Raw genomic sequence first — 18,057 nt, forward strand, 5'->3', positions numbered from 1 at the left:
ATACCGCGCAGTGTACCTTGTATATACCGCCGGTGTTGCGCTGTTATCCTGTATACCGCGCAGTGTACCTTGTTTATACCGCCGGTGTTGTGCGGTTATCCTGTATACCGCGCAGTGTACCTTGTATATACCGCCGGTGTTGCGCGGTTATCCTGTATACCGCGCAGTGTACCTTGTATGTACCGCCGGTGTTGTGCAGTTATCCTGTATACTGCGCAGTGTACCTTGTATATACCGCTGGTGTTGCGCGGTTATCCTGTATACCGCGCAGTGTACCCTGTATATACCGCCGGTGTTGCGCTGTTATCCTGTATACCGCGCAGTGTACCTTGTATATAGCGCCGGTGTTGCGCAGTTATCCTGTATACCGCGCAGTGTACTTTGTATATACCGCCGGTGTTATGCTGTTATCCTGTATACCGCGCAGTGTACCTTGTATATACCGCCGGTGTTGCACGGTTATCCTGTATACCGCGCAGTGTACCTTGTATATACCGCCGGTGTTGCACGGTTATCCTGTATACCGCGCAGTGTACCTTGTATATACCGCCGGTGTTGCGCTGTTATCCTGTATACCGCGCAGTGTATCTTGTATATACCACCAGTGTTGCACGGTTATCCTGTATACAGCGCAGTGTACCTTGTATATACCGCCGGTGTTATGCTGTTATCCTGTATACCGCGCAGTGTACCTTGTATATACCGCTGGTGTTGCACGGTTATCCTGTATACCGCGCAGTGTACCTTGTATATACCGCCGGTGTTGCGCTGTTATCCTGTATACCGCGCAGTGTATCTTGTATATACCACCAGTGTTGCACGGTTATCCTGTATACTGCGCAGTGTACCTTGTATATACCGCTGGTGTTGCGCGGTTATCCTGTATACCGCGCAGTGTACCTTGTATATACCGCCGGTGTTGCGCGGTTATCCTGTATACAGCGCAGTGTACCTTGTATATACCGCCGGTGTTATGCTGTTATCCTGTATACCGCGCAGTGTACCTTGTATATACCGCCGGTGTTATGCTGTTATCCTGTATACCGCGCAGTGTACCTTGTATATACCGCCGGTGTTGCGCGGTTATCCTGTATACCGCGCAGTGTACCTTGTATATACCGCCGGTGTTATGCTGTTATCCTGTATACCGCGCAGTGTACCTTGTATATACCGCCGGTGTTGCGCGGTTATCCTGTATACAGCGCAGTGTACCTTGTATATACCGCCGGTGTTGCGCGGTTATCCTGTATACAGCGCAGTGTACCTTGTATATACCGCCGGTGTTGCGCGGTTATCCTGTATACAGCGCAGTGTACCTTGTATATACCGCCGGTGTTATGCTGTTATCCTGTATACCGCGCAGTGTACCTTGTATATACCGCCGGTGTTGCGCGGTTATCCTGTATACCGCGCAGTGTACCTTGTATATACCGCCGGTGTTATGCTGTTATCCTGTATACCGCGCAGTGTACCTTGTATATACCGCCGGTGTTGCGCGGTTATCCTGTATACCGCGCAGTGTACCTTGTATATACCGCCGGTGTTATGCTGTTATCCTGTATACCGCGCAGTGTACCTTGTATATACCGCCGGTGTTGCGCGGTTATCCTGTATACCGCGCAGTGTACCTTGTATATACCGCCGGTGTTATGCTGTTATCCTGTATACCGCGCAGTGTACCTTGTATATACCGCCGGTGTTGCGCGGTTATCCTGTATACCGCGCAGTGTACCTTGTATATACCGCCGGTGTTATGCTGTTATCCTGTATACCGCGCAGTGTACCTTGTATATACCGCCGGTGTTGCGCGGTTATCCTGTATACCGCGCAGTGTACCTTGTATATACCGCCGGTGTTGCGCAGTTATCCTGTATACCGCGCAGTGTACCTTGTATATACCGCCGGTGTTATGCTGTTATCCTGTATACCGCGCAGTGTACCTTGTATATACCGCCGGTGTTGCGCGGTTATCCTGTATACCGCGCAGTGTACCTTGTATATACCGCCGGTGTTGCTCGGTTATCCTGTATACCGCGCAGTGTACCTTGTATATACCGCCGGTGTTATGCTGTTATCCTGTATACCGCGCAGTGTACCTTGTATATACCGCCGGTGTTGCGCGGTTATCCTGTATACCGCGCAGTGTACCTTGTATATACCGCCGGTGTTGCGCAGTTATCCTGTATACCGCGCAGTGTACCTTGTATATACCGCCGGTGTTATGCTGTTATCCTGTATACCGCGCAGTGTACCTTGTATATACCGCCGGTGTTGCGCGGTTATCCTGTATACCGCGCAGTGTACCTTGTATATACCGCCGGTGTTGCTCGGTTATCCTGTATACCGCGCAGTGTACCTTGTATATACCGCCGGTGTTATGCTGTTATCCTGTATACCGCGCAGTGTACCTTGTATATACCGCCGGTGTTGCGCAGTTATCCTGTATACCGCGCAGTGTACCTTGTATATACCGCCGGTGTTATGCTGTTATCCTGTATACTGCGCAGTGTACCTTGTATATACCGCCGGTGTTGCGTGGTTATCCTGTATACCGCGCAGTGTACCTTGTATATACCGCCAGTGTTGCTCGGTTATCCTGTATACCGCGCAGTGTACCTTGTATATACCGCCGGTGTTGCTCGGTTATCCTGTATACCGCGCAGTGTACCTTGTATATACCGCCGGTGTTGCGCGGTTATCCTGTATACCGCGCAGTGTACCTTGTATATACCGCCGGTGTTGCGCAGTTATCCTGTATACCGCGCAGTGTACCTTGTATATACCGCCGGTGTTATGCTGTTATCCTGTATACCGCGCAGTGTACCTTGTATATACCGCCGGTGTTGCGCGGTTATCCTGTATACCGCGCAGTGTACCTTGTATATACCGCCGGTGTTGCTCGGTTATCCTGTATACCGCGCAGTGTACCTTGTATATACCGCCGGTGTTGCTCGGTTATCCTGTATACCGCGCAGTGTACCTTGTATATACCGCTGGTGTTGCGCGGTTATCCTGTATACCGCGCAGTGTACCTTGTATATACCGCCGGTGTTGCGCGGTTATCCTGTATACTGCGCAGTGTACCTTGTATATACCGCCGGTGTTGCGCGGTTATCCTGTATACCGCGCAGTGTACCTTGTATATACCGCCGGTGTTGCGCGGTTATCCTGTATACAGCGCAGTGTACCTTGTATATACCGCCGGTGTTGCTCGGTTATCCTATACTCCTATCGGTTCAGTCACAATACTCATCTCCGGTCTCCATAACAACTACTCCAGATTTAACCCCGTCCTCCTTGGAGCAGTGATCAGTCTCCTGTAGCCTTGGAGGGGGATGGAGATGGCGGTACGTTGGGGGCCTCGTCCTTTCATCTTTTCTGAATAGGAATAATGGGGGAGATTCATCAGACCCGGAGCTGAGATAAAGTTGCTTTGTTTCCCATAGCGACCAATCAGATGGCTTCTTTCACTTTTGTGAAGACCTCTAAAAAAATGAAGGAAGTGATGTCAGTGGTTGCTATGGGCAACTGGCAACTTTTCCTTTACAGGAGTTTTGATAAATCTCCCCCATAATCCCCTTTGTTTCATGGACATTAATAGGTTGTTTCTCACAGTTTATAATTCCTAAAGGATAATCCGGCCATTGGCCCCCAAAATGTTTTTGATCTCTTATGGGGTCACCAGCCTCTGATCTCTTATGAGGTCACCGGCCTCTGATCTCTTATGAGGTCACCGGCCTCTGATCTCTTATGGAGTCACCGGCCTCTGATCTCTTATGGGGTCACCGGCCTCTGATCTCTTATGTGGTCACCGGCCTCTTATCTCTTATGAGGTCACCGGCCTCTGATCTCTTATGAGGTCACCGGCCTCTGATCTCTTATGAGGTCACCGGCCTCTGATCTCTTATGGAGTCACCGGCCTCTGATCTCTTATGGATTCACCGGCCTCTTATCTCTTATGTGGTCACCGGCCTCTGATCTCTTATGGGGTCACCGGCCTCTGATCTCTTATGGGGTCGCCGGCCTCTGATCTCTTATGGGGTCGCCGGCCTCTTATCTCTTATGTGGTCACCGGCCTCTGATCTCTTATGAGGTCACCGGCCTCTGATCTCTTATGGGGTCGCCGGCCTCTGATCTCTTATGGGGTCACCGGCCTCTGATCTCTTATGAGGTCACCGGCCTCTGATCTCTTATGGGGTCGCCGGCCTCTGATCTCTTATGTGGTCACCGGCCTCTGATCTCTTATGAGGTCACCGGCCTCTGATCTCTTATGGGGTCACCGGCCTCTGATCTCTTATGAGGTCACCGGCCTCTGATCTCTTATGAGGTCACCGGCCTCTGATCTCTTATGGATTCACCGGCCTCTTATCTCTTATGTGGTCACCGGCCTCTGATCTCTTATGAGGTCACCGGCCTCTGATCTCTTATGGGGTCACCGGCCTCTGATCTCTTATGGGGTCGCCGGCCTCTGATCTCTTATGGGGTCGCCGGCCTCTGATCTCTTATGGGGTCGCCGGCCTCTTATCTCTTATGTGGTCACCGGCCTCTGATCTCTTATGAGGTCGCCGGCCTCTGATCTCTTATGGGGTCGCCGGCCTATGATCTCTTATGGGGTCACCGGCCTCTGATCTCTTATGGGGTCACCGGCCTCTGATCTCTTATGGGGTCACCGGCCTCTGATCTCTTATGGGGTCACCGGCCTCTGATCTCTTATGGGGTCACCGGCCTCTGATCTCTTATGGGGTCACCGGCCTCTGATCTCTTATGGGTTAACCGGCCTCTAATCTCTTATGGGTTCACCGGCCTCTGATCTCTTATCGGGTCACCGGCCTCTGATCTCTTATGGGTTAACTGGCCTCTGATCTCTTATGGGGTCACCGGCCTCTGATCTCTTATGGGTTCACCGGCCTCTGATCTCTTATCGGGTCACCGGCCTCTGATCTCTTATGGAGTCACCGGCCTCTGATCTCTTATGGGGTCACCGGCCTCTGATCTCTTATGGGGTCACCGGCCTCTGATCTCTTATGGGGTCACTGGCCTCTGATCTCTTATGGGGTCACCGGCCTCTGATCTCTTATCGGGTCACCGGCCTCTAATCTCTTATGGGTTCACCGGCCTCTGATCTCTTATGGGGTCACAGGCCTCTGATCTCTTATGGGGTCACTAGCCTCTGATCTCTTATGGGGTCACCGGCCTCTGATCTTTTATGTGGTGGAGAGGTTACTGGCACCAAAGCCATAACCTCTGAACACAAGTTTATCCAATGGCCCCTTCATGTGTTTTAGGACCTGGATAGAAGATCACATGACTTCTACTGGCTCTGCTCATTGGCTTAGAGCCCAAAGAGGGGAGGGGCTCATTGGGAAACTTGCAAAGCTACTTGGAGGCACCATGATGCTCTAGGAAAGTTTTTGGTCCCACTGATATTGGAGCACTGGCCCTTTAATAAAGAGAAGAACAAACAGATCATTAGATGTAATTGAGTCGGGTTCCTAGGAAGTTTCCGGACTCCACAGAGCGAGCAGGTTTTGGATGAGGAAGCAAAATCGGGTGCCAAATCCTCCTTGTGTAGACGCAAAGCTTCTCCTGCGAGGTGGACGGAGTGGCAGCTGAGACGATAGACATCCAAGATCTGTATGTACAGCTGGCAGCAGGCGATGCCAGACAGCTCGTCCTCAGCTCCTGTTTACATCTTTCTCCAAGTCCTATAACTTAACATGTGATAAACTGTCCTGAAATACTCTGTACTGCTGTGGACCCTGCTCCTCCACTATATGACTCTCACCCTGTGACCTCCACATGATCAGCACACTCCTCTCCTGAAATACTCTGTACTGCTGTGGACCCTGCTCCTCCACTATATGACTCTCACCCTGTGACCTCCACATGATCAGCACACTCCTCTCCTGAAATACTCTGTACTGCTGTGGACCCTGCTCCTCCACTATATAACTCTCACCCTGTGATTTCCACAGGATCAGCACACTCCTCTCCTGAAATACTCTGTACTGTACTGCTGTGGACCCTGCTCCTCCACTATATGACTCTCACCCTGTGACCTCCCACATGATCAACACACTCCTCTCCTGAAATACGCTGTACTGCTGTGGACCCTGCTCCTCTACTATATAACCCTCACCCTGTAACCCCCACATGATCAGTACACTCCTCTCCTGAAATACTCTGTACTGTACTGCTGTGGACCCTGCTCCTCCACTATATAACTCTCACCCTGTGACCTCCATATGATCAGTACACTCCTCTCCTGAAATACTCTGTACTGCTGTGGACCCTGCTCCTCCACTATATAACTCTCACCCTGTGACCTCCACATGATCAGCACACTCCTCTCCTGAGATACTCTGTACTGCTGTGGACCCTGCTCCTCCACTATATAACTCTCACCCTGTGACCTCCACATGATCAGTACACTCCTCTCCTGAAATACTCTGTACTGCTGTGGACCCTGCTCCTCCACTATATAACTCTCACCCTGTGACCTCCACATGATCAGTACACTCCTCTCCTGAAACACTCTGTACTGTACTGCTGTGGACCCTGCTCCTCCACTATATAACTCTCACCCTGTGACCTCCCAGATGATCAACACACTCCTCTCCTGAAATACTCTGTACTGCTGTGGACCCTGCTCCTCCACTATATAACTCTCACCCTGTGACCTCCATATGATCAGTACACTCCTCTCCTGAAATACTCTGTACTGCTGTGGGACCTGCTCCTCCACTATATAACTCTCACCCTGTGACCTCCACATGATCAGCACACTCCTCTCCTGACATACACTGTGCTGCTGTGGACTCTGCTCCTCCACTATATAACTCTCACCCTGTGACCTCCACATGATCAGCACACTCCTCTCCTGACATACTCTGTACTGCTGTGGACCTTGCACCTCCACTATATAACTCTCACCCTGTGACCTCCCACATGATCACCACACTCCTCAAAATACTCTGTACTGCTGTGGACCCTGCTCCTCCACTATATAACTCTCACCCTGTGACCTCCACATTATCAGCACACTCCTCTCCTGAAATACTCTGTACTGCTCTGGACCCTGCTCCTCCACTATATAACTCTCACCCTGTGACCTCCACATGATCAATACACTCCTCTCCTGAAATACTCTGTACTGCTGTGGACCCTGCTCCTCCACTATATAACTCTCACCCTGTGACCTCCACATTATCAGCACACTCCTCTCCTGAAATACGCTGTACTGCTGTGTACCCTGCTCCTCCACTATATAACTCTCACCCTGTGACCTCCACATGATCAGCACACTCCTCTCCTGAAATACTTTGTACTGCTGTGGACCCTGCTCCTCCACTATATGACTCTCACCCTGTGACCTCCACATGATCAGCACACTGCTCTCCTGAAAAACTCTGTAATGCTGTGGACCCTGCTCCTCCACTATATAACTCTCACCCTGTGACCTCCCACATGATCAGTACACTCCTCTCCTGAAATACTCTGTACTGCTGTGGACCCTGCTCCTCCACTATATAACTCTCACCCTGTGACCTCCATATGATCAGTACACTCCTCTCCTGAAATACTCTGTACTGCTGTGGGCCCTGCTCCTCCACTATATAACTCTCACCCTGTGACCTCCACATGATCAGCACACTCCTCTCCTGAGATACTCTGTACTGCTGTGGACCCTGCTCCTCCACTATATAACTCTCACCCTGTGACCTCCACATGATCAGTACACTCCTCTCCTGAAACACTCTGTACTGTACTGCTGTGGACCCTGCTCCTCCACTATATAACTCTCACCCTGTGACCTCCACATGATCAGCACACTCCTCTCCTGAAATACTCTGTACTGCTGTGGACCCTGCTCCTCCACTATATAACTCTCACCCTGTGACCCCCACATGATCAGTACACTCCTCTCCTGAAATACTCTGTACTGCTGTGGACCCTGCTCCTCCACTATATAACTCTCACCCTGTGACCTCCATATGATCAGAACACTCCTCTCCTGAAATACTCTGTACTGCTGTGGGCCCTGCTCCTCCACTATATAACTGTCACCCTGTGACCTCCACATGATCAGCACACTCCTCTCCTGAGATACTCTGTACTGCTGTGGACCCTGCTCCTCCACTATATAACTCTCACCCTGTGACCTCCACATGATCAGCACACTCCTCTCCTGAAATACTCTGTACTGCTGTGGACCCTGCTCCTCCACTATATAACTCTCACCCTGTGACCTCCATATGATCAGTACACTCCTCTCCTGAAATACTCTGTACTGCTGTGGGCCCTGCTCCTCCACTATATAACTCTCACCCTGTGACCTCCCACATGATCACCACACACCTCAAAATACTCTGTACTGCTGTGGACCCTGCTCCTCCACTATTTAACTCTCACCCTGTGACCTCCACATGATCAGCACACTCCTCTCCTGAGATACTCTGTACTGCTGTGGACCCTGCTCCTCCACTATATAACTCTCACCCTGTGACCTCCACATGATCAGCACACTCGTCTCCTGACATACTCTGTACTGCTGTGGACTCTGCTCCTCCACTATATAACTCTCACCCTGTGACCTCCACATGATCAGCACACTCCTCTCCTGACATACTCTGTACTGCTGTGGACCTTGCACCTCCACTATATAACTCTCACCCTGTGACCTCCCACATGATCACCACACACCTCAAAATACTCTGTACTGCTGTGGACCCTGCTCCTCCACTATTTAACTCTCACCCTGTGACCTCCACATTATCAGCACACTCATCTCCTGAAATACTCTGTACTGCTGTGGACCCTGCTCCTCCACTATATGACTCTCACCCTGTGACCTCCACATGATCAGCACACTCCTCTCCTGAAATACTCTGTACTGCTGTGGACCCTGCTCCTCCACTATATAACTCTCACCCTGTGATTTCCACAGGATCAGCACACTCCTCTCCTGAAATACTCTGTACTGTACTGCTGTGGACCCTGCTCCTCCACTATATAACTCTCACCCTGTGACCTCCCACATGATCAACACACTCCTCTCCTGAAATATGCTGTACTGCTGTGGACCCTGCTCCTCTACTATATAACCCTCACCCTGTAACCCCCACATGATCAGTACACTCCTCTCCTGAAATACTCTGTACTGTACTGCTGTGGACCCTGCTCCTCCACTATATAACTCTCACCCTGTGACCTCCATATGATCAGTACACTCCTCTCCTGAAATACTCTGTACTGCTGTGGACCCTGCTCCTCCACTATATAACTCTCACCCTGTGACCTCCACATGATCAGCACACTCCTCTCCTGAGATACTCTGTACTGCTGTGGACCCTGCTCCTCCACTATATAACTCTCACCCTGTGACCTCCACATGATCAGTACACTCCTCTCCTGAAACACTCTGTACTGTACTGCTGTGGACCCTGCTCCTCCACTATATAACTCTCACCCTGTGACCTCCCAGATGATCAACACACTCCTCTCCTGAAATACTCTGTACTGCTGTGGACCCTGCTCCTCCACTATATAACTCTCACCCTGTGACCTCCATATGATCAGTACACTCCTCTCCTGAAATACTCTGTACTGCTGTGGGCCCTGCTCCTCCACTATATAACTCTCACCCTGTGACCTCCACATGATCAGCACACTCCTCTCCTGACATACTCTGTGCTGCTGTGGACTCTGCTCCTCCACTATATAACTCTCACCCTGTGACCTCCACATGATCAGCACACTCCTCTCCTGACATACTCTGTACTGCTGTGGACCTTGCACCTCCACTATATAACTCTCACCCTGTGACCTCCCACATGATCACCACACTCCTCAAAATACTCTGTACTGCTGTGGACCCTGCTCCTCCACTATATAACTCTCACCCTGTGACCTCCACATTATCAGCACACTCCTCTCCTGAAATACTCTGTACTGCTCTGGACCCTGCTCCTCCACTATATAACTCTCACCCTGTGACCTCCACATGATCAATACACTCCTCTCCTGAAATACTCTGTACTGCTGTGGACCCTGCTCCTCCACTATATAACTCTCACCCTGTGACCTCCACATTATCAGCACACTCCTCTCCTGAAATACGCTGTACTGCTGTGTACCCTGCTCCTCCACTATATAACTCTCACCCTGTGACCTCCACATGATCAGCACACTCCTCTCCTGAAATACTTTGTACTGCTGTGGACCCTGCTCCTCCACTATATGACTCTCACCCTGTGACCTCCACATGATCAGCACACTGCTCTCCTGAAATACTCTGTACTGCTGTCGACCATGCTTCTCCACTATATAACTCTCACCCTGTGACCTCCCACATGATCAGTACACTCCTCTCCTGAAATACTCTGTGCTGCTGTGGACCCTGCTCCTCCACTATATAACTCTCACCCTATGACCTCCACATGATCAGCACACTCCTCTCCTGAAAAACTCTGTAATGCTGTGGACCCTGCTCCTCCACTATATAACTCTCACCCTGTGACCTCCACATGATCAGCACACCCCTCTCCTTAAATACTCTGTACTGCTGTGGACCCTGCTCCTCCACTATATAACTCTCACCCTGTGACCTCCCACATGATCAGTACACTCCTCTCCTGAAATACTCTGTACTGCTGTGGACCCTGCTCCTCCACTATATAACTCTCACCCTGTGACCTCCATATGATCAGTACACTCCTCTCCTGAAATACTCTGTACTGCTGTGGGCCCTGCTCCTCCACTATATAACTCTCACCCTGTGACCTCCACATGATCAGCACACTCCTCTCCTGAGATACTCTGTACTGCTGTGGACCCTGCTCCTCCACTATATAACTCTCACCCTGTGACCTCCACATGATCAGTACACTCCTCTCCTGAAACACTCTGTACTGTACTGCTGTGGACCCTGCTCCTCCACTATATAACTCTCACCCTGTGACCTCCACATGATCAGCACACTCCTCTCCTGAAATACTCTGTACTGCTGTGGACCCTGCTCCTCCACTATATAACTCTCACCCTGTGACCCCCACATGATCAGTACACTCCTCTCCTGAAATACTCTGTACTGCTGTGGACCCTGCTCCTCCACTATATAACTCTCACCCTGTGACCTCCATATGATCAGAACACTCCTCTCCTGAAATACTCTGTACTGCTGTGGGCCCTGCTCCTCCACTATATAACTCTCACCCTGTGACCTCCACATGATCAGCACACTCCTCTCCTGAGATACTCTGTACTGCTGTGGACCCTGCTCCTCCACTATATAACTCTCACCCTGTGACCTCCACATGATCAGTACACTCCTCTCCTGAAACACTCTGTACTGTACTGCTGTGGACCCTGCTCCTCCACTATATGACTCTCACCCTGTGACCTCCACATGATCAGCACACTCCTCTCCTGAAATACTCTGTACTGCTGTGGACCCTGCTCCTCCACTATATAACTCTCACCCTGTGACCTCCATATGATCAGTACACTCCTCTCCTGAAATACTCTGTACTGCTGTGGGCCCTGCTCCTCCACTATATAACTCTCACCCTGTGACCTCCCACATGATCACCACACACCTCAAAATACTCTGTACTGCTGTGGACCCTGCTCCTCCACTATTTAACTCTCACCCTGTGACCTCCACATGATCAGCACACTCCTCTCCTGAGATACTCTGTACTGCTGTGGACCCTGCTCCTCCACTATATAACTCTCACCCTGTGACCTCCACATGATCAGCACACTCGTCTCCTGACATACTCTGTACTGCTGTGGACTCTGCTCCTCCACTATATAACTCTCACCCTGTGACCTCCACATGATCAGCACACTCCTCTCCTGACATACTCTGTACTGCTGTGGACCTTGCACCTCCACTATATAACTCTCACCCTGTGACCTCCCACATGATCACCACACACCTCAAAATACTCTGTACTGCTGTGGACCCTGCTCCTCCACTATTTAACTCTCACCCTGTGACCTCCACATTATCAGCACACTCATCTCCTGAAATACTCTGTACTGCTGTGGACCCTGCTCCTCCACTATATGACTCTCACCCTGTGACCTCCACATGATCAGCACACTCCTCTCCTGAAATACTCTGTACTGCTGTGGACCCTGCTCCTCCACTATATAACTCTCACCCTGTGATTTCCACAGGATCAGCACACTCCTCTCCTGAAATACTCTGTACTGTACTGCTGTGGACCCTGCTCCTCCACTATATAACTCTCACCCTGTGACCTCCCACATGATCAACACACTCCTCTCCTGAAATACGCTGTACTGCTGTGGACCCTGCTCCTCTACTATATAACCCTCACCCTGTAACCCCCACATGATCAGTACACTCCTCTCCTGAAATACTCTGTACTGTACTGCTGTGGACCCTGCTCCTCCACTATATAACTCTCACCCTGTGACCTCCATATGATCAGTACACTCCTCTCCTGAAATACTCTGTACTGCTGTGGACCCTGCTCCTCCACTATATAACTCTCACCCTGTGACCTCCACATGATCAGCACACTCCTCTCCTGAGATACTCTGTACTGCTGTGGACCCTGCTCCTCCACTATATAACTCTCACCCTGTGACCTCCACATGATCAGTACACTCCTCTCCTGAAACACTCTGTACTGTATTGCTGTGGACCCTGCTCCTCCACTATATAACTCTCACCCTGTGACCTCCCAGATGATCAACACACTCCTCTCCTGAAATACTCTGTACTGCTGTGGACCCTGCTCCTCCACTATATAACTCTCACCCTGTGACCTCCATATGATCAGTACACTCCTCTCCTGAAATACTCTGTACTGCTGTGGGCCCTGCTCCTCCACTATATAACTCTCACCCTGTGACCTCTACATGATCAGCACACTCCTCTCCTGACATACTCTGTGCTGCTGTGGACTCTGCTCCTCCACTATATAACTCTCACCCTGTGACCTCCACATGATCAGCACACTCCTCTCCTGACATACTCTGTACTGCTGTGGACCTTGCACCTCCACTATATAACTCTCACCCTGTGACCTCCCACATGATCACCACACTCCTCAAAATACTCTGTACTGCTGTGGACCCTGCTCCTCCACTATATAACTCTCACCCTGTGACCTCCACATTATCAGCACACTCCTCTCCTGAAATACTCTGTACTGCTCTGGACCCTGCTCCTCCACTATATAACTCTCACCCTGTGACCTCCACATGATCAATACACTCCTCTCCTGAAATACTCTGTACTGCTGTGGACCCTGCTCCTCCACTATATAACTCTCACCCTGTGACCTCCACATTATCAGCACACTCCTCTCCTGAAATACGCTGTACTGCTGTGTACCCTGCTCCTCCACTATATAACTCTCACCCTGTGACCTCCACATGATCAGCACACTCCTCTCCTGAAATACTTTGTACTGCTGTGGACCCTGCTCCTCCACTATATGACTCTCACCCTGTGACCTCCACATGATCAGCACACTGCTCTCCTGAAATACTCTGTACTGCTGTCGACCATGCTTCTCCACTATATAACTCTCACCCTGTGACCTCCCACATGATCAGTACACTCCTCTCCTGAAATACTCTGTGCTGCTGTGGACCCTGCTCCTCCACTATATAACTCTCACCCTATGACCTCCACATGATCAGCACACTCCTCTCCTGAAAAACTCTGTAATGCTGTGGACCCTGCTCCTCCACTATATAACTCTCACCCTGTGACCTCCACATGATCAGCACACTCCTCTCCTGAAATACTCTGTACTGCTGTGGACCCTGCTCCTCCACTATATAACTCTCACCCTGTGACCTCCCACATGATCAGTACACTCCTCTCCTGAAATACTCTGTACTGCTGTGGACCCTGCTCCTCCACTATATAACTCTCACCCTGTGACCTCCATATGATCAGTACACTCCTCTCCTGAAATACTCTGTACTGCTGTGGGCCCTGCTCCTCCACTATATAACTCTCACCCTGTGACCTCCACATGATCAGCACACTCCTCTCCTGAGATACTCTGTACTGCTGTGGACCCTGCTCCTCCACTATATAACTCTCACCCTGTGACCTCCACATGATCAGTACACTCCTCTCCTGAAACACTCTGTACTGTACTGCTGTGGACCCTGCTCCTCCACTATATAACTCTCACCCTGTGACCTCCACATGATCAGCACACTCCTCTCCTGAAATACTCTGTACTGCTGTGGACCCTGCTCCTCCACTATATAACTCTCACCCTGTGACCCCCACATGATCAGTACACTCCTCTCCTGAAATACTCTGTACTGCTGTGGACCCTGCTCCTCCACTATATAACTCTCACCCTGTGACCTCCATATGATCAGAACACTCCTCTCCTGAAATACTCTGTACTGCTGTGGGCCCTGCTCCTCCACTATATAACTCTCACCCTGTGACCTCCACATGATCAGCACACTCCTCTCCTGAGATACTCTGTACTGCTGTGGACCCTGCTCCTCCACTATATAACTCTCACCCTGTGACCTCCACATGATCAGTACACTCCTCTCCTGAAACACTCTGTACTGTACTGCTGTGGACCCTGCTCCTCCACTATATGACTCTCACCCTGTGACCTCCACATGATCAGCACACTCCTCTCCTGAAATACTCTGTACTGCTGTGGACCCTGCTCCTCCACTATATAACTCTCACCCTGTGACCTCCATATGATCAGTACACTCCTCTCCTGAAATACTCTGTACTGCTGTGGGCCCTGCTCCTCCACTATATAACTCTCACCCTGTGACCTCCCACATGATCACCACACACCTCAAAATACTCTGTACTGCTGTGGACCCTGCTCCTCCACTATTTAACTCTCACCCTGTGACCTCCACATGATCAGCACACTCCTCTCCTGAGATACTCTGTACTGCTGTGGACCCTGCTCCTCCACTATATAACTCTCACCCTGTGACCTCCACATGATCAGCACACTCGTCTCCTGACATACTCTGTACTGCTGTGGACTCTGCTCCTCCACTATATAACTCTCACCCTGTGACCTCCACATGATCAGCACACTCCTCTCCTGACATACTCTGTACTGCTGTGGACCTTGCACCTCCACTATATAACTCTCACCCTGTGACCTCCCACATGATCACCACACACCTCAAAATACTCTGTACTGCTGTGGACCCTGCTCCTCCACTATTTAACTCTCACCCTGTGACCTCCACATTATCAGCACACTCATCTCCTGAAATACTCTGTACTGCTGTGGACCCTGCTCCTCCACTATATAACTCTCACCCTGTGACCTCCCACATGATCACCACACTCCTCAAAATACTCTGTACTGCTGTAGACCCTGCTCCTCCACTATATAACTCTCACCCTGTGACCTCCACATGATCAATACACTCCTCTCCTGAAATACTCTGTACTGCTGTGGACCCTGCTCCTCCACTATATAACTCTCACCCTGTGACCTCCACATTATCAGCACACTCCTCTCCTGAAATACTCTGTACTGCTGTGTACCCTGCTCCTCCACTATATAACTCTCACCCTGTGACCTCCACATGATCAGCACACTCCTCTCCTGAAATACTTTGTACTGCTGTGGACCCTGCTCCTCCACTATATGACTCTCACCCTGTGACCTCCACATGATCAGCACACTGCTCTCCTGAAATACTCTGTACTGCTGTGGACCCTGCTTCTCCACTATATAACTCTCACCCTGTGACCTCCACATGATCAGCACACTCGTCTCCTGACATACTCTGTACTGCTGTGGACTCTGCTCCTCCACTATATAACTCTCACCCTGTGACCTCCACATGATCAGCACACTCCTCTCCTGACATACTCTGTACTGCTGTGGACCTTGCACCTCCACTATATAACTCTCACCCTGTGACCTCCCACATGATCACCACACACCTCAAAATACTCTGTACTGCTGTGGACCCTGCTCCTCCACTATTTAACTCTCACCCTGTGACCTCCACATTATCAGCACACTCATCTCCTGAAATACTCTGTACTGCTGTGGACCCTGCTCCTCCACTATATAACTCTCACCCTGTGACCTCCCACATGATCACCACACTCCTCAAAATACTCTGTACTGCTGTAGACCCTGCTCCTCCACTATATAACTCTCACCCTGTGACCTCCACATGATCAATACACTCCTCTCCTGAAATACTCTGTACTGCTGTGGACCCTGCTCCTCCACTATATAACTCTCACCCTGTGACCTCCACATTATCAGCACACTCCTCTCCTGAAATACTCTGTACTGCTGTGTACCCTGCTCCTCCACTATATAACTCTCACCCTGTGACCTCCACATGATCAGCACACTCCTCTCCTGAAATACTTTGTGCTGCTGTGGACCCTGCTCCTCCACTATATGACTCTCACCCTGTGACCTCCACATGATCAGCACACTGCTCTCCTGAAATACTCTGTACTGCTGTGGACCCTGCTTCTCCACTATATAACTCTCACCCTGTGACCTCCCACATGATCAGTACACTCCTCTCCTGAAATATTCTGTGCTGCTGTGGACCCTGCTCCTCCACTATATAACTCTCACCCTATGACCTCCACATGATCAGCACACTCCTCTCCTGAAATACTCTGTTCTGCTGTGGACCCTGCTCCTCCACTATATAACTCTCACCCTATGACCTCCACATGATCGGCACACTCCTCTCCTGAAATACTCTGTACTGCTGTGGACCCTGCTGCTCCTCCACTATATAACTCTCACCCTGTGACCTCCACATGATCAGCACACCCCTCTCCTTAAATACTCTGTACTGCTGTGGACCCTGCTGCTCCTCCACTATATAACTCTCACCCTGTGACCTCCACATGATCAGCACACCCCTCTCCTGAAATACTCTGTACTGCTGTGGACCCTGCTCCTCCACTATAAGGATTTTTAATATATGTGGTTATGGGGCTCCCGGCTTCACACAATGGATTCTTGTATTCTCCCTATGCTCATATTAAAGCAGCCGCAGTAGTTGTTTTCTGCTGAGCCCTAACTCCCGTCACCCTCAGGGACCCGTCTCCTTGCCCCATGCATTATAGATGACCAATATAACCGCCAGGATGCGGAGCCCAATTGTTTTCTTACATGGGCAGATTATTCCTCATGGCATAAAATTGCAATTACAAATCCAGAGACTCAATCTGAGAGCATCCGCGCTGCAACCAGGAACGGCTCCCATCTCTAGGGTAGACAGGAGCGGCTCTGAGGGTCCAACAACTGGACTCGGGGCCTCTCCTTCCCTCATGGGCTGTAGGGGCCGATCCTGACCTTAACTCTAGTACTTAGTAAGGTTTCATCATGTTGTTGGGATGGAGCTCTGCAAGGGGATATACCTGACCAAATGCATCTACTCAAAGGTTGGTACGATGGAGGGGGCATGATGAGAACTTAATGGTCGCCATGGTTGACCTGTCAGGACTTCCCCTGGACACCATCTGAGTAGTTCCTGTGCATCCACTTGTCTCCTCCTGTGACCTCCAGAATGGCAGCAGATAATACCCACAACAAATTCCATTAGGTGAAGACATCATATTTCAGGGATATTGCCCCATGAGGACAGGATGACTCCTTACAGTTCCCACCACACGTTACAGGAGGTCCTAACATGTCCTGAATAACCTGCATCATCTACATCATCCTAGAGACGTCTATAGGATCGAGATCTGAGGACGGTGAAGGGTTAGGAAGCGAGGCAGTGGTGGAACCAATCCATGACTAAAAGACCCATGTGAATGGTGTATAGTCCTGTGGATGGTGTACTGTCCTGTGTACGGCGTACTGTCCCGTGGAGGGCGTACTGTCCCATGGAGGGCGTGCTGTCCGTGGAGGGCGTGCTGTCCCGTGGATGACGTACAGTCACGTGGAGGGTGTACAGTCCAGTGGAGGGCGTACAGTCCCGTGGAAGGCGTACAGTCCCGTGGAGGGCGTGCTTTCCCGTGGAGGGCGTGCTGTCCCGTGGATGGCGTGCTGTCCC

General features: G+C 50.6%; 1 protein-coding gene across 1 annotated transcript in view; it reads left to right on the forward strand.

Annotated features, from left to right (window-relative positions):
* GSG1L2 (GSG1 like 2) overlaps positions 1-18,057 on the forward strand; it is a gene marked incomplete at its 5' end in the record, with an annotated part of 46,692 nt that overhangs the window by 18,129 nt on the left and 10,506 nt on the right. The gene's annotated exons all lie outside the window — the stretch shown is intronic.

The sequence above is a fragment of the Hyla sarda genome, chromosome 13, assembly GCF_029499605.1.
Source record: "Hyla sarda isolate aHylSar1 chromosome 13, aHylSar1.hap1, whole genome shotgun sequence".
NCBI classification, from domain to species: Eukaryota; Metazoa; Chordata; class Amphibia; order Anura; family Hylidae; genus Hyla; species Hyla sarda.